Below are 16,710 nucleotides of genomic sequence, written 5' to 3' on the forward strand. Positions count from 1 at the left end.
GGAACTTACAGTTTAATGAGCGAGACAAATATTAGATAATCACACTAATGAATATAAAATTGCATACTATAATCCATCATGAAATATGAGCAAAAATAAAATATGACTCATGGTGGGGACTCGGTATAGACAAGTGTGTCAATATAGAAAGTCTTGAAAAAGAAATCTGAAGAATAACATTATAGATGAAGGTACAGAGAAAGGGGGAAATCATTTCAGGAAACAACATGTGCTAAAACCTGGCAAGGAAAAGAGCTTGGCAAGTTAAGGGAACATTAACGAGGCCAGCAGAACTGGACCACTGGAACTAGAGGTAAAGTGGAATGAGATGAGGCTGAGGACATAGGTAGGCAGGGCCAGAGCACGCAGGGCCTTGTAGACCAAGTAAGGATTTTAGATGCCATCTTAAATCCAATGGAAAGCAACTGAAAGGTTTTAAGCAAGAGAACCACATGCAGATTTACAGGAGCCTAGATTGTGACATGGTTGTAACATTTGAAGAAGAACGCTCACTTTGTTAAGAAAGAAACGAAATGGTTTTATTTTTCCAACACCAGCTATTAATCATGCTCTAGGGAACAGCTTTCCTTTTATTGCTGGAAAACAGAACCCCTTCCACCCCATTTCCTGTGTGAGCCCACCGTTGAGTGGGGAAACCAGCCAGTTTTGAGTGGGAAAGATCTGGTAAATCAGGTATGAAATCAAAGAGCCTTTGAGTCGGCTCTAAGAAACAATGACTACAGCCACGCGAAAATACTATACCACAGCTAAAGGATGCTAGATAACCTCTGAATGAAATGAAGTAGAAGCGAATCCAAAGATCCCGTAAGTAGTTGTTCTCAACATCTTAAGATGCTGACCCTGATCACATAGCATGCTCCTTAGTCACTCTTCTACACCCCTTGATCAGTTAGAACCTACCCACTCTGAACTCCCCTGTTTCAGCACTTTATTGTCACTGCTTGGTAATAGTCTTGTCTGCTCCATTCAGCAATAAGCTCCACAGAACAAGAAAGGCATGCATCTTATTCACCACGTTCTCCCTCATGCCTGGGATAGTTCCCAGCAGACACAGGTGTATCGTCATGTTGGTTTGTACTACAGGTTTGTACAACACTCTGTGTTGTAACTGTTGATTATTTGTCTCTTCCTCCTTCTGGGAGTTCTTTGAGAGCACAGCCTACGTCTCCTTCCTGTATGTCCATTTTATTAAAGGGTCTGGCTCAGGGTTATCACTTCCTAGAAGACTGATGAATTCATTAGTTAATTAATGTATAGATGAAACAACTAAGAGTCATTAATACAACCTACTCTACCTCCTCTTTAGTCATAAAATGACATCATTTGAAAATCTTGCACACCGTCAATATTCATTGTGAGATATGCTCCCTTAACACTGGTGTCTAATGTATTTCCATGTATTAATATACACCAAAAAAAAAAAAAGAGTGCATGCTAAAACTGATGACATTCAAATAGGGTCTGCAGCTAAGTTAACAGTTTTGAATCCATGTCCGTTCCCTGATTTTCACAATGTACTATGGTAATGAGAGATGTTACCGTTGGCGGAAGATGAGTGAAGGGTGCACGGGAACTCTCTGAACTATTTGTGCAACTTCTTGTGAGTCTTAAACTAATTCAAAATTTTAAATGATAATTAAAAACAAATCCAATTAAAGAGAAATCTAGAGTATCTAAGAAAAAAAGTAATAATTAAATGCTGCCACCATGTGCCATACCTTTTCCATATGGGAAAGGTAGCACTCTAATTCTAAGCATGGCTCTTTCTGTCTGTCCAGGGTGGTATTTCAAATATGCTGGGACAGGAGGGAGGTGCATTACTTTTGACTGATTCAGGCAGAGCCTCAAAACAGTGTTTTCGTAAACAAAGTGCCAAAGGCTATGATCTCATCTTCTTTTTTCCTGTTAGCCTAATTCAGGTCAATAATAACTATCTCTGCTCTCTTCTGCAGAGTCTAGGTTTTAGAAGAAAGGGAGCAATTACAAGCTACATGGAATTATTAGTGAAAATTTCACAAAAAGTCAGAGGGCCTTTAACCTTCTTTGTCCCGAGCATTTTCCTTCTTAAAATAATGTCAATTTTAGAGGGAAATGTTTTGAACAAATAAGGCTGGTGTTTACACTCAAGCAGTATTACAGGAGTTTTTAAATTATGTGTTCAAGAGCCCACTCTTGGTTACATGGAAAGCAACGTGAGGCGTTATTTGAAAAATCTGAAGCATAGTGGACAATGTTTCTATTAGCCGAGATATTTGAAAACCGCCAACAAGAAATATACACACGCGGATAAAGGTAAAATTTCAGTCGATCTTAAACCGCTTAAACATGTAATTTCAGCAAGGACTCCCTAAACATAAAGAGCTATAGCTTGCAATTAAAAAAAAAAGAAAAACAGTCGCTTTTGAGTGGACTCTGACTCACGGCAACCCTAAGTGTCAGCGTAGAACTGTGCTCCACAGGGTTTTCGACGCCTGATTTTTCAGAAGAGGATTGCCAGCCTTTCTTTCAAAGGACCTCTGGGTGGACTCCAACCGCCGGCTTTTAGGTTAACAGCCAAGTGCATTAACAATTTGCATCACCCAGATTATTAAATGAATAAACTTCCTGCTGTCCACAGGATGAAAATTATGAAAGAGCCTATGGATATCATAAACACAAAGTCAAATTCAAAGATGAATGACATTCCCCCAAATTCCTCTTTTCTCTGGAAATTATTAACCCATTAGTGAGTACATCTAGGAAGTGTATCTACTCAGAAGTCTGTGTCGTTTTGTGATAACCTGTTTAAGTTAAGGTCAGCTCAAGGTATGGTAATGCAGCTTCATCTCAGAGGCCCACCAGCTTGTCCAGAAGGGATTGGGAAGGATAGGGTATGATAACCAGGTGCAGGGAAAGAATTCCTCTCTGATAGAAAAGCTCATTAGAGAAGGACTCCATCTTTCCTTCTTCAGGAGAACATCCATAAGCTGCAAAGACAGAGTTTCACTTAGTACGAGAGAAAAGGAGGAGAAAAATGCAAGAACGTTTTTAATATTTGGCTTATTGATTCATGAATCAAAGAAGAAGGAGCTATAACTACCCCTGATCCATCACAACTGAGAGATTCCTTCCACACAATCTTGTGTGTGTCAAAAATCAAGCATTATTCCAAAGAAAATCCACTATGAAATATCCCAAAAGAGATAAAATGCCCTCAAGATCCCGCAGCTCTTTAACGCTTGCCATGGGCCAAATCATGCTATTCAGATCAGTCACGTTAAGTGCTGAAGTCATATAATGCTAATAGATCACTTTGTAATGTGAGCAATTTTTAACAGTCGTATTTCATTTTCCATTATTATTGCACTGAAGGCTGCTTGTGTCTGTCTATCCCGTTACAGATTCATAAGTCCAGGGAGGTAACAGCCTGCTGCCTGCTCAGGCGTGGCTTGATTCTGGTTTTAATTCCACAGACCTGAATTAAAAATCTAAAAGAGACCGTATTTCACGTTTCTTCCTAAATGTGTTTATTTTTCTTTCCAACCCAAATGATGAGGGCTCCTTTTCGTTTCCTAATTATTTTATTTCAAAAAATACAGATAGAGGCAAAAGCTTTGTGTGCGCATGTCAGTGTGGGTGTGTGTGTGTGCACGTGTGTGGCGGGGGGGTGTATGTGTGGTTTTCTTTAAGAAAATGAAATGAACCATAAAATCAGCCCTTAACAGTAACCTAAGAAATAAAACAAAATCATTTGCAACACATGGGATTGTTGTAGGATATGTCAAGATTAGATGGTTTAGGGGAGCTATCCTGAATGTGAAAGCAATTATAATGAAATTCACGACTCATTAGCAAACACTCCATATTGTGTTTCTCATTTCTGGGTCAATGTTACTAGGAAATATAGACTCCAAATTCAGATGTTTCATTGACTTCAGTGCTAGATTATAGACAGTTGGGCCATAAGATGACATAAAGCAAAGTGGCAAAGGTTTTGAAGCTCTTCATTTCTCAAATATAGGCACTTGGGTCCATAAGGTAAGTATGAACAAGATAACTTCGAAAACGTATCGGTGAGAATTAAGTTGGTGATAGAAGAGTTGCCTGTAAATGTAAAGTAGGAATTACTTGGTGCAAATTTGTGCTGGTGGACGCCGGTGGGGGTTTCCAGTGCACGCTGCTTAGTATGCAAAATGGCTGGTGAACTCGAGTACCCAATACTGTGTGTAATGGGAACCAGATGTCTAACAGAGAGAGAAAAATATTTTATAGCAATAAATGTGACATTGACTCTTAAAGGGTTTGCTGTTTTAAACAACTTCCCGGTCTTACTTTTCCTCATATTTTAAAATAGTTTAAAGCAGACGACATAAAGAAATTATTTCCATCTTTTACAAGAAAAAGCATTTAATTTGCCACTAACTTCTAAAATGCGTACAGAAGGAGAAATGATCGGAAAAAGATAATTTTGGAATTCATTTAATAAAACACTGCGCTCAGCAAGGCAAAAGAATATTAAGGCAAATAAAGCTTAATTCCTCCTGCTCTGAAGGAACCTAAAAGATACCAGATGTGATAAGATGCACACAGCTGTATAGGGACATGGTAAAAACAAGCCTGGGAAAGAGGCGCAGCTAAAGGGCCCTGGGAATTCTAAGGAGGAAGAGAAGGCTCCTTGAAAGAGGGTCCAGCCCATGCATCTTCTTCAACGGCTCTACACTCAATCCCTACTCTGTGCCTGCACTCTGGCTGCCCTGGGGAAGGCCCGCCTCTCTTGCCTGACCACTGCAGTGGGCTCCCCGAAGCTCTGCTCTCTTGGCCTCCTCTGACCCACTCCCAGTGCAGCCCTCATTTGCTGCCAGGTTAGTGACTCCGAAGCACAGACGCCATCTGGGAAGCGGTGCGCCCTAACTGTTCCACTGCAGGCTCTGTAGTTAGACCTGAGGACCACTTCCTGCTTTGCTATTCACTAGTTATGACCATGGGGAAGTCACTTAACCCACTTCCCTCTGCCTCCCTTTTCTCATCTGTAAAGTGGGGATAATAAGAGGGCTTGTCGTCAGGATTTAATGAGGTACTACATCCCTGGTGTGCTTTGCACCGTGTCAGCACTGAGTCAGGCAACTGTTAGTAGTAACTTTTTTCAACCTTATCCTCTCATTCATTCAATTCGGTTTTCATAGGGCAAACTCTAAAGTTCTCACTTTGGCTTGCCAAGCTGCTCATGTGGTGGTGCTTGCATACTTCTCCAGTTCTTTCTCTCAGTCTTTTTCATCAAACACCCAACTCCTCTGCCATTCTTGTCTGCTTGCCATTGTCCAAGCAGACCTTCTGTGTTCAAGCCTCTGTGCATCTGCACGTGCTGTTCCACCTGCCTGGGACGCTCCACCCTCCACCTATCTACACAGCAAGCTCCTATTTGCTCTGCAGTTCTCCACTCTAGCAGATCTCTCTATGCTTTTCCTGATATCCTATGAAGGAATAAGGCCCCCCTTTCATTGGCCAGTGCTCACAAACTCACATGACCCACACAGAGAACATAAATAAGTGAAACAGTACAAGGTAAGAGGGTGGTAGGGACTGTGGTAAAAAGGAGAACCTATGCCCTGTTTGGAGTCCTGGTGGTGCAGTGGTTAAGTGCTTGGCTGCTTACCAAAAGATCAGCGTTCAAATCCACCAGCTGCTCCTTAGAAACCCTACGGAGCAGTTCTATTCTGTCCTATAGAGTTACTATGAGTTGGAATCAACCTGATGGCAATGGGTTTGGTTTTTTGGTTAAGCCCCATCTAAAGAGTCAGCCACTTCTCACTATTGTCACGGTAGAATGTGGGCTCAGTGTTGCTGATTCTCCCATTTTCTCAAGGTAAGACAGAAATCTGGGGCTTTTCTGTGAAATTTCCAGTTGTTAACTTCTGGCAATTAAATTCATTTAAATGTTAAAACTTTGGGCCAAATAAAACTCACCTGGGAACTAAAGGGCTAACTGTGCACAGACTTTGGCTTCAGGAACACCTTACTCTCGGGTTTCCTTACAGATATAAACCTTCATTCTGGCAAATTTGGAAACCCTGGTGGCATAGTGGCTAAGTGCTACAGCTGCTAACCAAGGGGTCAGCAGTTCGAATCTGCCAGGCGCTCCTTGGAAACTCTATGGGGCAGTTCTACTCTGTCCTATAGGGTTGCTATGAGTCAGAATTGACTCGATGGCACTGGGTTTGTTTTTTTTGGGTTTCTGGCAAATTTAACTTTGCCTTCTAATTGTTTAAACATCTACTTTCCCAATAGACTATGCTGCTAGAGGACAAGGACCAGGCTGCACTATCTTTGCCTTCCCAGTGCCTAGAATATTTGGTGGCTCACAGAAGCATCCCCAGGAATTTCATATTGATAATTTCCTGAGCCTTGAAGCCAGGGTAGAGTCTGCAGATGGGGGGGTCATTCCATGTAGGGGAAAAAAATCTGATTACTAAATTCTAAGCAGGCAAAATGGCTTTGTTAATTCTGTATTTTCTGAACTTAAGAAATAAAAATTTTCGTATTTCAAATGTCCCTATTTCTAGAGAAATAGAGAACTTAGACAAACATAATTTTTAGAAAAAAATTTTTTAAATCTTATAGATTCTGTAAGCCTTAATATCTGACTTTCTTAGAATTGTATTGAACTCTTCCCACAATGGCTCCAAATTCCACTCTGTAGTTACCAACACTGGAGTCAGCTCTCAAAATATATACCGATTATATAAACCTAATCTATATATGGAAACCCTGGTGGAGTACTAGTTAAGAGCTACAACTGCTAACCAAAAGGTTGGCAATTTGAATCTACCAGGTGCTCCTTGGAAAGCCTATGGGGTAGTTCTACTCTGTCCTATAAGCTCGCTATGAGCCAGAACCGACCCAACGGCAACGGTGTGTTGTGTGTGTGTGATCTATATATAAACTTTATCTACACGTGACATGTGATTGAATAACTAAATGAACAATGGAAATCTACCTTGAAGAGCACCAACTCAATTGCCACAGGTGACATTGTTTTCATTTTGTTGGAAGGTGCTCATAGGCCATATCCTGGACACAGAAGGAGACACATTGTCTCCTTTGCTACTCCACTACTAACAGTGCAGCCAAGGAGATGAATACAGTAAAGGCTGAGGTTGTGAACAAATTAGAGGACTGAGAGACAGCAATGGCAGTACATTAAAAAAAACACTTTTAAAATACCCATAATCTTTGCTCCAATGATGCAACTTCTAAGAATTCATATCAAGAAATAGTCATGCACCAACATTTGACTTTAAGAATGTTCATTGCAACTTTGTTTATAATGTTGCAAAAAGGGGAGGTCTTCAATGAGCAGTAACAGTGGACTGGCTTTATGATTATTAATACCCAAAACCAATCCAAATTTGTTGCCATCAAGTCAATTCCTACTCATAGCAACCCTACCGAACAGGGAAGAACTGCCCCATAGGAATTCCAAATAGCAGCTGGTGGATTTGAATTGATGACCTTTTGGTTAGCAGCCAAGCTCTTAACCACTGAGCCACCAGGGCTCCATGAATATTGATAATGATAGGTAAAATCTATCAAACCCTACCCATCTATGTGATAGATAGTGTGCTGGAAACTTTAGATTTATTATGCCATTTAATCATATTGTTATGTCCATTTTACAGATGAGGAAACCGAGACATAGGATGTTTAAATAATTTTCCCAAATCGCACAGTAAACAAGTGTCGGGACAGGAATTTGAAAGCTGTACTATGTAACACTAGGCCTCAGGAAGTAGGCTCCACTTCTTCTTCCATAAATGTTGGAACACCCATTGCAGACACTCTGCAGTCATCACCATTATAATCTAGAAGAATACGTGATAACATAGAATATCATTAAGTGAAAAGGGCAGACTACAAAAAAAGTGTCATCCTGTGCAGGCATTGTTAGATGGAAATATCAGAATATCACAGAGAAGGATCTGAGGTCAAGATAGAGGGCTGTCCCACAAAGATCACTTCAAAAAAGTGTCAGGATACAAGGAGACTCTGCCCTAGAACCCTGTCCTCTCTATCTCTGCTTCTCACTCTTTGGCTCCTCCACTTGCCTCTTGCAAACCAGCTTTGCCAGCAAAGCTATATGTTGCAAGATGCAAACTCTGATCCCAACTCTATGTGATATTACAGCTCCAGTCCCTGACACCACCTGATTTAATTCCAAGGGAAGAGTATGCCCTGACACAGCTGGGGCTAGATGTCCACCCTGGTCCCATCAGCTGGAGCCAAGGGTTTAGAGTTATGAAAGAACTGGTCCTGTAAAAGAGAAAGTGGGTTGGTGGGAAGCACTGAGCTTCTAAACGGTGATCCCATTTTTTCTAAATAAAAAATTTAAAAACAGAGAAAAAAAAGATGAGAAGGACCCACATCAAAGTATTAATAATACTTATATCCATGGAAGCCCTGGTGGTGTAGTGGTTAAGTGCTATGGCTGCTAACCAAAAAAGGTTAGCAGTTCGAATCTACCAGGTGCTCCTTGGAAACTCTGTGGGGGAAGTTCTACTCTGTTCTGTAGGGTCACTATGAGACAGAATCGACTTGACAATAATGGTTTTGGTTTTTTGTTTTTTTTATATCCATGTTTGTTATCTTATTTTTGCTTCTCTATGTTTTAAATTTTCTACAATTGATGTTACCACCCATCTGTCAATTTCTCACACTGTGGTGGCTTGCATGTTGCCTTGATGCTGGAAGCTCTGCCACCTGTATTTCAAATACCAACAGGGTCACCCATGTAGGCAGGTTTCAGTGAAGCTTCCAGAAGAAGGCTGACTATGAAGAAAGGCCTGGTGATCTACTTCCAAAAATTAGCTAATGAAAACTCTATGGATCACAACAGAGTATTATCCAGTAGAGCGCTGGGAGATGACTCAAATATACAGTGTCTGCAACAATGGACTTGAGCATACCAATGATCATGATTGTAACATAGAACTAGGAAACTTTTCATCTGTTGTACATGGAGTCATCATGAGTTGGCACCAACTGAATGGCAACTAACAACAGCAAAAACAGGGAACATGTAGCACTTTTGTACTAAGAGGAAAAAAAGTAGACTAACATAAATGGAGATTAAAAAGTGAATTTGGATACAAAAGGTTCAGATGAAGAGAAAAAGTATCAGTAGTGGTGATGGAATGTAGGAAAAGCTTACCAAAGAAGGGTGAGCAGCTTACATGGTAAATCCCACCTGGGAGTTCTTGAGTGTACAGCAAGTTCTCACCATGAAGATGTCAAAGCTGTATCTGGCGGAGAACCTGGATGTTGAGTCTACCAGGGCTCATGGTCCTGCAACACTGTGCTATGCTATTGGGTCCTAGATAAGATAAGACAGCAGAGAAGAAGGACATGAGCCACAGGGAATATAAGATATGTTTTTAGAAGGCAAGAGACAATGGTCATTAAGGAAGAAACCAAATTGAAAATACATATTTCAAGCAATGAACTGATGAATGGACCAAGGAAAAGCCCACTTCATCCGTCTGAACAATGGCAGTGGAGTAGCAAATTCGATAATGGAAATGGGAGTTATTTTCATGCACAAGAAAAGATAAAGTCATGGCCAAGGAAGATAAACGGATGGGGAGTGTTTTAGAACCACAGCAGAACAATGTAGTTGAAAGAAAGGATGGTTGGTGGGGCCTACGGCGGGCAGGGGAAGAGAAGACAGTAACAAGAAAATATTTATTGAAACCAAACATACAGGCTGAAATAAAGTTAACAAGAATACCCACCGGAAGATATAGAGAATGCAAACCACTGCCATCCTATTTGCCTTCGATGATCTCCTAAAGATCAGTGGCCACAGACCTTCCAAACCACACTCTGCCTAGGCCCTCTATGCCTCTAGGTGTTCCTCTTGTGCTCACCTGGCGCATGCTCTCTTATCACCTCCCTCACCCGGTGAATGGATATGTCACTATTTTTCACTGAATACTTAGTTGGCTTTTATAGCTCCAACTAGACTAGAAGCTTCTGGACGATGAGGTAGGGTATAAAGTGCTGACATCATGACTGGATGCTTAGCAGTTTGAAGACAGGTCCACAGTTCTTTTTTCTCTTTTTTTTGTTAAGGCACTGTCAAGTCAATCCAACCCATGCAACATCACATGTGTCAAAGTAGAACTGTGTTCCGTACGGTTTCCAGTGATTAATTTTTTGGAAATAAATTGCCAGGCCTTTCTTCCAAGGTGCCTCTGGGTGGACTCAAACCTCCAACTTTTCGGTAAGCGGCAGAACTGTGCTCCATAGGGTTTTCAATGATTAATTTTTTGGAAATAAATTGCCCGGCCTTTCTTCCAAGGTGCCTCTGGGTGGACTCAAACCTCCAACCTTTTGGTAAGCAGCAAGCCCATTAACCACTGCACCACTCAGGGCCTCATGCAAGTTCTTTAGCCCTACCAGACATAGAGAAAGGGTCCATGTACCCTGTCTTGAATGTCAACCAATAGAGTATGTGACTTGGCTAGGCCAAAAAAGACGGCTCAGCTTCTGCCTTGTTCTCTTGGACCACACATCTTTGGACCTGGGATTGCCACGTAAGAATCTCAAGGTTGCCATGCTGGGAGGAAGCTCAGGTCACATGGAATGGTCATGTGAAGGCATCCAGCTGACATCCTCAGCTGAAGATGCAGTAATAACCAGCATCACTTCTCCACATGTGAGTGAGGAAGCCTTAGTGAGGACTCCAGCCTCAGCCACAGTCAGGCCTCATCTGTGGAAAGCTGACTGAGAACCACCCTGCTGAGCCCAATCAACCCTCAGAATCATGACAGATAATAATAAAACGATTGTTGTGGCTTTAAGCCACAAAATTTTAAGATGGTTTGTCATGCAGAAATAGATAACTAGAGCAGACATAGTTGGTTTTCAACAAATAATTGTTAAATTTAACTCAACAGCAGATGAGGGAAGGCAACATGGTCTCCAGATTTTTTTCTCCCTTTTTTTCTTACCTCTTATTATCTTCTGTTCCATGGTCAGTCTCTTCTTATATCCTAGCATCTCTTTCTGCAAATCCAGAATTCCCTCCCCCTTTTTATGACCACTGAAAACCCTATAGGGCACAGTTCTAATCCAGCATACATGTGGTCACCATGACTAAGAGTCAACTCAGTGACAACCGGTTTGGATTTTCCTTTGGTTTGTTTGCTTGTTTTTATGGCCAGGGGAGTTGCAGAAAAGAGAATTAATATCCAGAGAGTCAGAGCTCTCCCTATGCCTTTCAAAGGTCTCTCTTTTTTTTTTTTTTTTCTTTTGGTATGTTGTTGATAGCTGCCGCTGAAGTGGAATCTGGCCCGTGGTGATCCCATGCACGACAGAGCAAAATGCTGTCCAGTCGTGTGCCATCCCCATGATGAGTTGTGGATCACACCATTGTGATCCATAGGATTTTCACTGGCTGATTTTCAGAAGTAGATCTCCAGGCCCTTCCTCCAAGTCCACCTTAATGGAGAAGCTCTGCTGAAATCTGTTCAGCACCATAGCAACATGCAAGCCTTTACTGACAGACAGGTGGTGGCTGTGCACAAGGCTGTGCATTGGCCAGGAATCCAACACAGATCTCCTGGGCAGAAGGCAAGAATTCTACCACTGAGCTACCAATGCCCCCCTTTCTTTTGACATAAAAAGAACTTCAATTTCTTTTTGTTAATGTTACCATTTTGTTTTTCTTTACTAACTTAATTCCTCCTTCCTGAATGATCTTCAAGTCTTCCGTGTACTTTTAAGGTTGTAAAACTAAGAACAAGATGCCCTACCCCAGTGATGATCTTGGCTATAATATTACCCTCATCTGGAAAGCACTGTTATTTTTGGCCACCTTCGGATCCTCTTGTAGCTGTTCTGCCCTTCTGCTGCAGGAGTTCCGACTCACTTCCTGGGCGGAGCAGGGGGTCTGCAGACAGCAGCTGCATCAGGAGCTTGAGTGGGAAAACAGAAAGCAGGGTGGTCAGAAGGATGGCTGTGAGGATGCCCTGAGGTATAGCTTCAAATGAGGCAGTGTAGGTGGGGCCTGGGGCCTGGAGACCACCTGGCTGGTCTTGCTCATAGAAGGGGTGACTCATAGAAAGGTCACTGGCTGAGCAGTAGCTCATAAAGCGTGGAGGCTGCGGTAGATGAAAAGACAGAGCCAGAAATTCCTCCCCGCCCCTTTGTAGAAGGGAATCCATTCCTCCCTGTCCTGCCCCTCAGGGGTAGCCTACACCACCACCTCGAAATGTCAGTCTGTGACAAGCTACCGCAGGTGGGTGCACCTTGGCAAGTCTGTGCCCTTGAACCAATCCACAGAATTCTATGTGGGCAGGGAATGGCTCATCAGAGAAATGAAGAAGCAATCCCCAGGAATGGGAAACACGTCGCTAAAAGGACTGCATGGAGGGTTGGCCTAGCACACCAGCAGCAGAAAAGCAGTACCATCTCAGGTCAAGGAGAAAGTCCATGGCCAAAAATAGCTGCTCTTCCCAGTTGCCACAGTGTCTAAAATTACACGATTGAAGATTTATTCCTTTGCACGCCTCACCTTTGTTGGGGGCTGGTTTGAGGGAGGACCCATGAAATGTCTTCACATGCAGGTGTAAAAGGCCTAGCAGCTCCAAGAGTTATTTGGGGGCAGGAAAGGAGGAAGGTGTTGAAAGGGAGGGAACAAGGCAAAGGAAGTGTTAGTGAGCGATACCAAAGGAAAACTTCTATTTCAGAGTTTTAACCAGAGGGAGCCTGGCTGGCAGCTCCATTATAAAACCGAGGCCTGAGCAATTTGCCAGTAAATTTGAACCATGCACGTAAATAATTCTAATAATTTATTCCTTGAAATGCCTTTAAAATACATTATTATGCAGACCTGCACATGCTTCTACTTCAAACTGCCTAAATAGGAAAAAAAAAAAAAAAAAAAATTCACTCAGGGGCAATCAAAAAGAATAACAAGAGAGGAAATGGCATCTGCCTATCGTGCCGGAACACAGAGGAAAGCTAAAAGCAGGTAATCAGACCACTGCAACTAAAGTCTCGGTTTCTGGTGGAGGATTCCCTCAATAATTCAGGCAAGGACTCTGACTGTATACCTAGAAGTTTGGTTAACCTGACCCCAGAAGAGTAAGCAGTAAAGAAAATAAAAGTAAACAATCGCTATTCGAAACACATATCCAGCCCACTGTATCAACAAGCGACGGCTTCAATTTGATTCAATTTTTAAAGTCCTTAAGAAATAGACCAGGATGTCAGCAAGGCAAACTCCCCCTGCTTCTGCTGCCCATGGGGTCTGCCAGTCACGCAATAAGCTAAGTGCCATGGATGCCACCAGTGAGGCTTCAGCAGAGGCAGAGGTCGGATAGGGAAGAGAGAAAACGAGAAAGGGAGAGAGAAAAGAACAAAAGACGAAAGGAAGAGCACAGAATGCTGAGAACTTGTGATTCTCGCAAGAATAACCACCTTTCTACACCACTGGGGAGCTTAGAAAACACTTCCTCATAACTTCACCTCCAACCCTCCAAACTCCACAAAGGCACTGGATCAGGGACATTAGGCCACTTGACCATGGTCATACAACTGGTTAGCTGGGGGCAGAAGCAGGTCTTGAAACCTCAGTCTAACCAACTAAATCCCTTGTTTTTCTACATCAAAAGAGTTGCAAAGCTGGGGGATTCAAGAACTGTTAGTTTTGGTTCTATGAGTAACTAACTAGATGAGTTCTTCAACTAAGTTTTCCTTTCTGAACCTTGATTCATTCAGCCAACAAATAATGATTGAGCCTTGACTGTTGTTGATAATTGCTGTTGAGTCAATTCTGACTCATGGCGACCTCATTTGTGCAGAGTAGAACTGCTCCATAGGGTTCTCAAGGCTGGGACTTTTCAGAAGTAGATTTCCAGGCCCATCTTTCTAGGGGCCTCTGAGCGTGTTCCATTCACCAACCTTCCAGCTAGTAGTCTGGCGCTTAATCCCTTGCACTACCCAAGAACTCCTGAGCCCTGACTAGTGCTGGACACTGTTCCAGGAGCTGGAATTCACCTCCATAAAGACTCTACATGGATGACGCCCTAAGGGTCAATTTCAATCGTTCCTTTTCCGAAAACCACTCCTTGAATACACAATCTAATGTGGCCCCCCGCAACCCTCTCCCGGTCATTCTTGTCCAGTTTTCCCATAGCGTTTAATACTACCTGAAACCATGTAGTTGATAGAATTGCTCACTTGTTTACTGTTTGTCTTCCCTCTCAATAAAATTAGGTCCTTCAGAGCAAGAACCTTGTTCTTATTCAAGATTGTCTTTCCAATACCGAGAACAATTCCTGCCCATAGTAGGTGCTCAATAAATATTTGTTCAATGAATGACATTGACTACCAAGGAGAACTTTTTGTTTTTACCAGCGCCTACTACATGTCCAAAATAGTATGAGAGTGTTTCTACAAATCACCAAGTTTAATTACGATCATGTTTGCGAAATAGAAAATAGAGGAAGGAGGTGGGCCATTAGTAATGGCAAAGAAAGCGTCTGGAAGCTCAGTCTGAAAGAAAGCTCAATTTGAAAGGCTTGTATCCTGTGTCAGTTAATGCAAGAACAAGGGCCAGCTTGTGACGTTAAAAGGCAATAAATTTAGAACGAATAAAAGGAAATACTTTTTAAAGCAGCGTGTAATCTACCTGCGGAATTCATTGCCCTAGGATATTATTGAGGCAAATAGTCTAGCAAGATTCGAGAAAGGATTACACATTTATATGAATAGGAATAATATTGGCAGTTACACTAACTAGGTTAAAAAGTTACAAGGCATGTCAGTCCCCAGGCTCCAGGGCATAACTGTTCACCAGCTGGGTGAGGAAGGAATTTCCCCCGTGATAGAGCGTTGCATAATTGGCCAGATGCACCATGGCGCGTATTTTTGCAGTCTTCTGTAACGTAGGCAGAGACCATTGCCAAGGGGAAGTTCCCAGAGTAGATGGACCAGTGACCTCTTAACGTGGCTTCTTTGTCTTCTTGTTGCACAGTCCTGAATTGGAAGGGGAGAACTCATATCAGGTCTTTTGGGATGTGTACCTGAAAAAACAATTCACATTGAGAAAACAGAAATGGTAAAAATAATTTCCTTCTTCCTAATGATGAAAATGTTTCATGGAATAAAATCATGCCCTAGCTGTACTCTGAGTAGCAGCACAGCAGTGCCAGGAGGCTGCCTGGGCACTCCCAAACCTCAGTGCTTTGGAGTCCTTGGCAAATCTCCTACAAAGGCACTATCCACCCATTCTTCCTGTCCAGTCCATCCAATACCACGCCTTACGCACGTTCACTTAACACACGTGTGTTTAACGAAAGTGCGTTTCTGCAGGTGTGGTAAGAAAAGCCCTCATAATGTTGTGCGCTCACAGTGTGAAGCTTTTTTCTTTGTTATAGAGTCAATTACAGTGCCAGGCACCACCTTTTATTCCTGGAGATGTATAGCAAGCATTTTTTTCACCCTAATATGGGAAATCCAGAAGGCAGCTGTTAGCCTTGCCTCTGAACACAAGTGCCCACAATAAGATGTTACCAGATTAAAGAAAATATTGAAACTAAATTGTCCATTATATTTACTGACTTTACAAACCTTAGTTATCCAGGTGTAAATAGCATCCCAAAGAAACTGTATCAGTGCTTGAACTATTAGCAAAAAGACACTGCCCCAACTGTGGTGCAAGGAAAATTCTGCAAACCAAAACAGAAAGGGAGATTTTCATTTAAATCCTCAGATCAGCAATGAACCTAAAAGATTTCAAAGTCCCTAAATCAAAGTGAATAGACATTCTAGATTCTTAATCTAGGGGTCTTCAAGGAGCTTCTAAGGGGTCTTTGAAAACATTGAGTTTTTTGTGCAAGATGTGTTTTTCTAGAGAGAGAGACCATAGATTCCGCTAATCTTTTCAAATACATTCTCACATAAGAACAAATGGCTTAGGCCCCAGTCCATAAGAAAATTCTCCAGTGAATCTGGAAAATGTCTTTTCCATCATCCTCTAAGACCTGTACCTTTGGACCTTCATTAAGTTTGCAGAATAATATTAATTAGATTCTCTTAATAAATGCTCCTACATATGGTATTGAATTCTCATCCGGAGCAAAGGCCTTAAAACATTTAAGTGTTGCTTGGGATAACTACCCGTCATTTTATGAACTGGTTGCAGATAAGCCATTTCAAGTTTGGCTACATTCTCGTGGTCTAAGCTGCTCTATTTTTTCACAGAATATTATGAGTAGGACTTCTCATATTTTTGTTTGTTTTTTACTTGAAATTGACTACATATTATAAGGAATCACAAGTTAAGAATCCACCAAGACGGGGTTCAAATCTTAAGACTTTTCTTGAGATAAATCACTTAAATATATTATGATGTCTCCATTTTATGGGTGAGCAAAGCCTCTCTTTTCTCATCTCTAAAGTGGAGATATCATGATGCCTACCTCACAAAGTTGGTGTGCAGGTTAAATGAGAACGCAGTTAAAGCACTTGGCCCAGTGCTCATCACATATGATGTAGACAATAAATCATACCTGTTATTATCTTTATTTATATTTTGTCTACATATGTGCAATCGTTAGGAGTACATACCGTATCCCCACATTGCTACATAGTTCTCATAGCTATCGATGATACTGCATAGTCATTGTTTCAGTTTCATTTTTCCTA

General features: G+C 41.8%; 1 long non-coding RNA gene across 1 annotated transcript in view; it reads right to left on the reverse strand.

The window, feature by feature from the left end:
- Positions 1-16,710, reverse strand: part of LOC126057159 (uncharacterized) — a 134,414-nt gene that overhangs the window by 89,892 nt on the left and 27,812 nt on the right. Inside the window, exons 2-4 of the long non-coding RNA XR_007512440.1 lie at positions 15,634-15,731; positions 14,801-15,086; positions 9,206-11,972 (exon numbers count right to left, since the gene is read on the reverse strand). This is a non-coding gene — a long non-coding RNA (uncharacterized LOC126057159). The remainder of the gene's footprint in view (positions 1-9,205; positions 11,973-14,800; positions 15,087-15,633; positions 15,732-16,710) is intronic.

This window comes from Elephas maximus, chromosome 13, assembly GCF_024166365.1.
Source record: "Elephas maximus indicus isolate mEleMax1 chromosome 13, mEleMax1 primary haplotype, whole genome shotgun sequence".
Taxonomy (NCBI): domain Eukaryota; kingdom Metazoa; phylum Chordata; class Mammalia; order Proboscidea; family Elephantidae; genus Elephas; species Elephas maximus.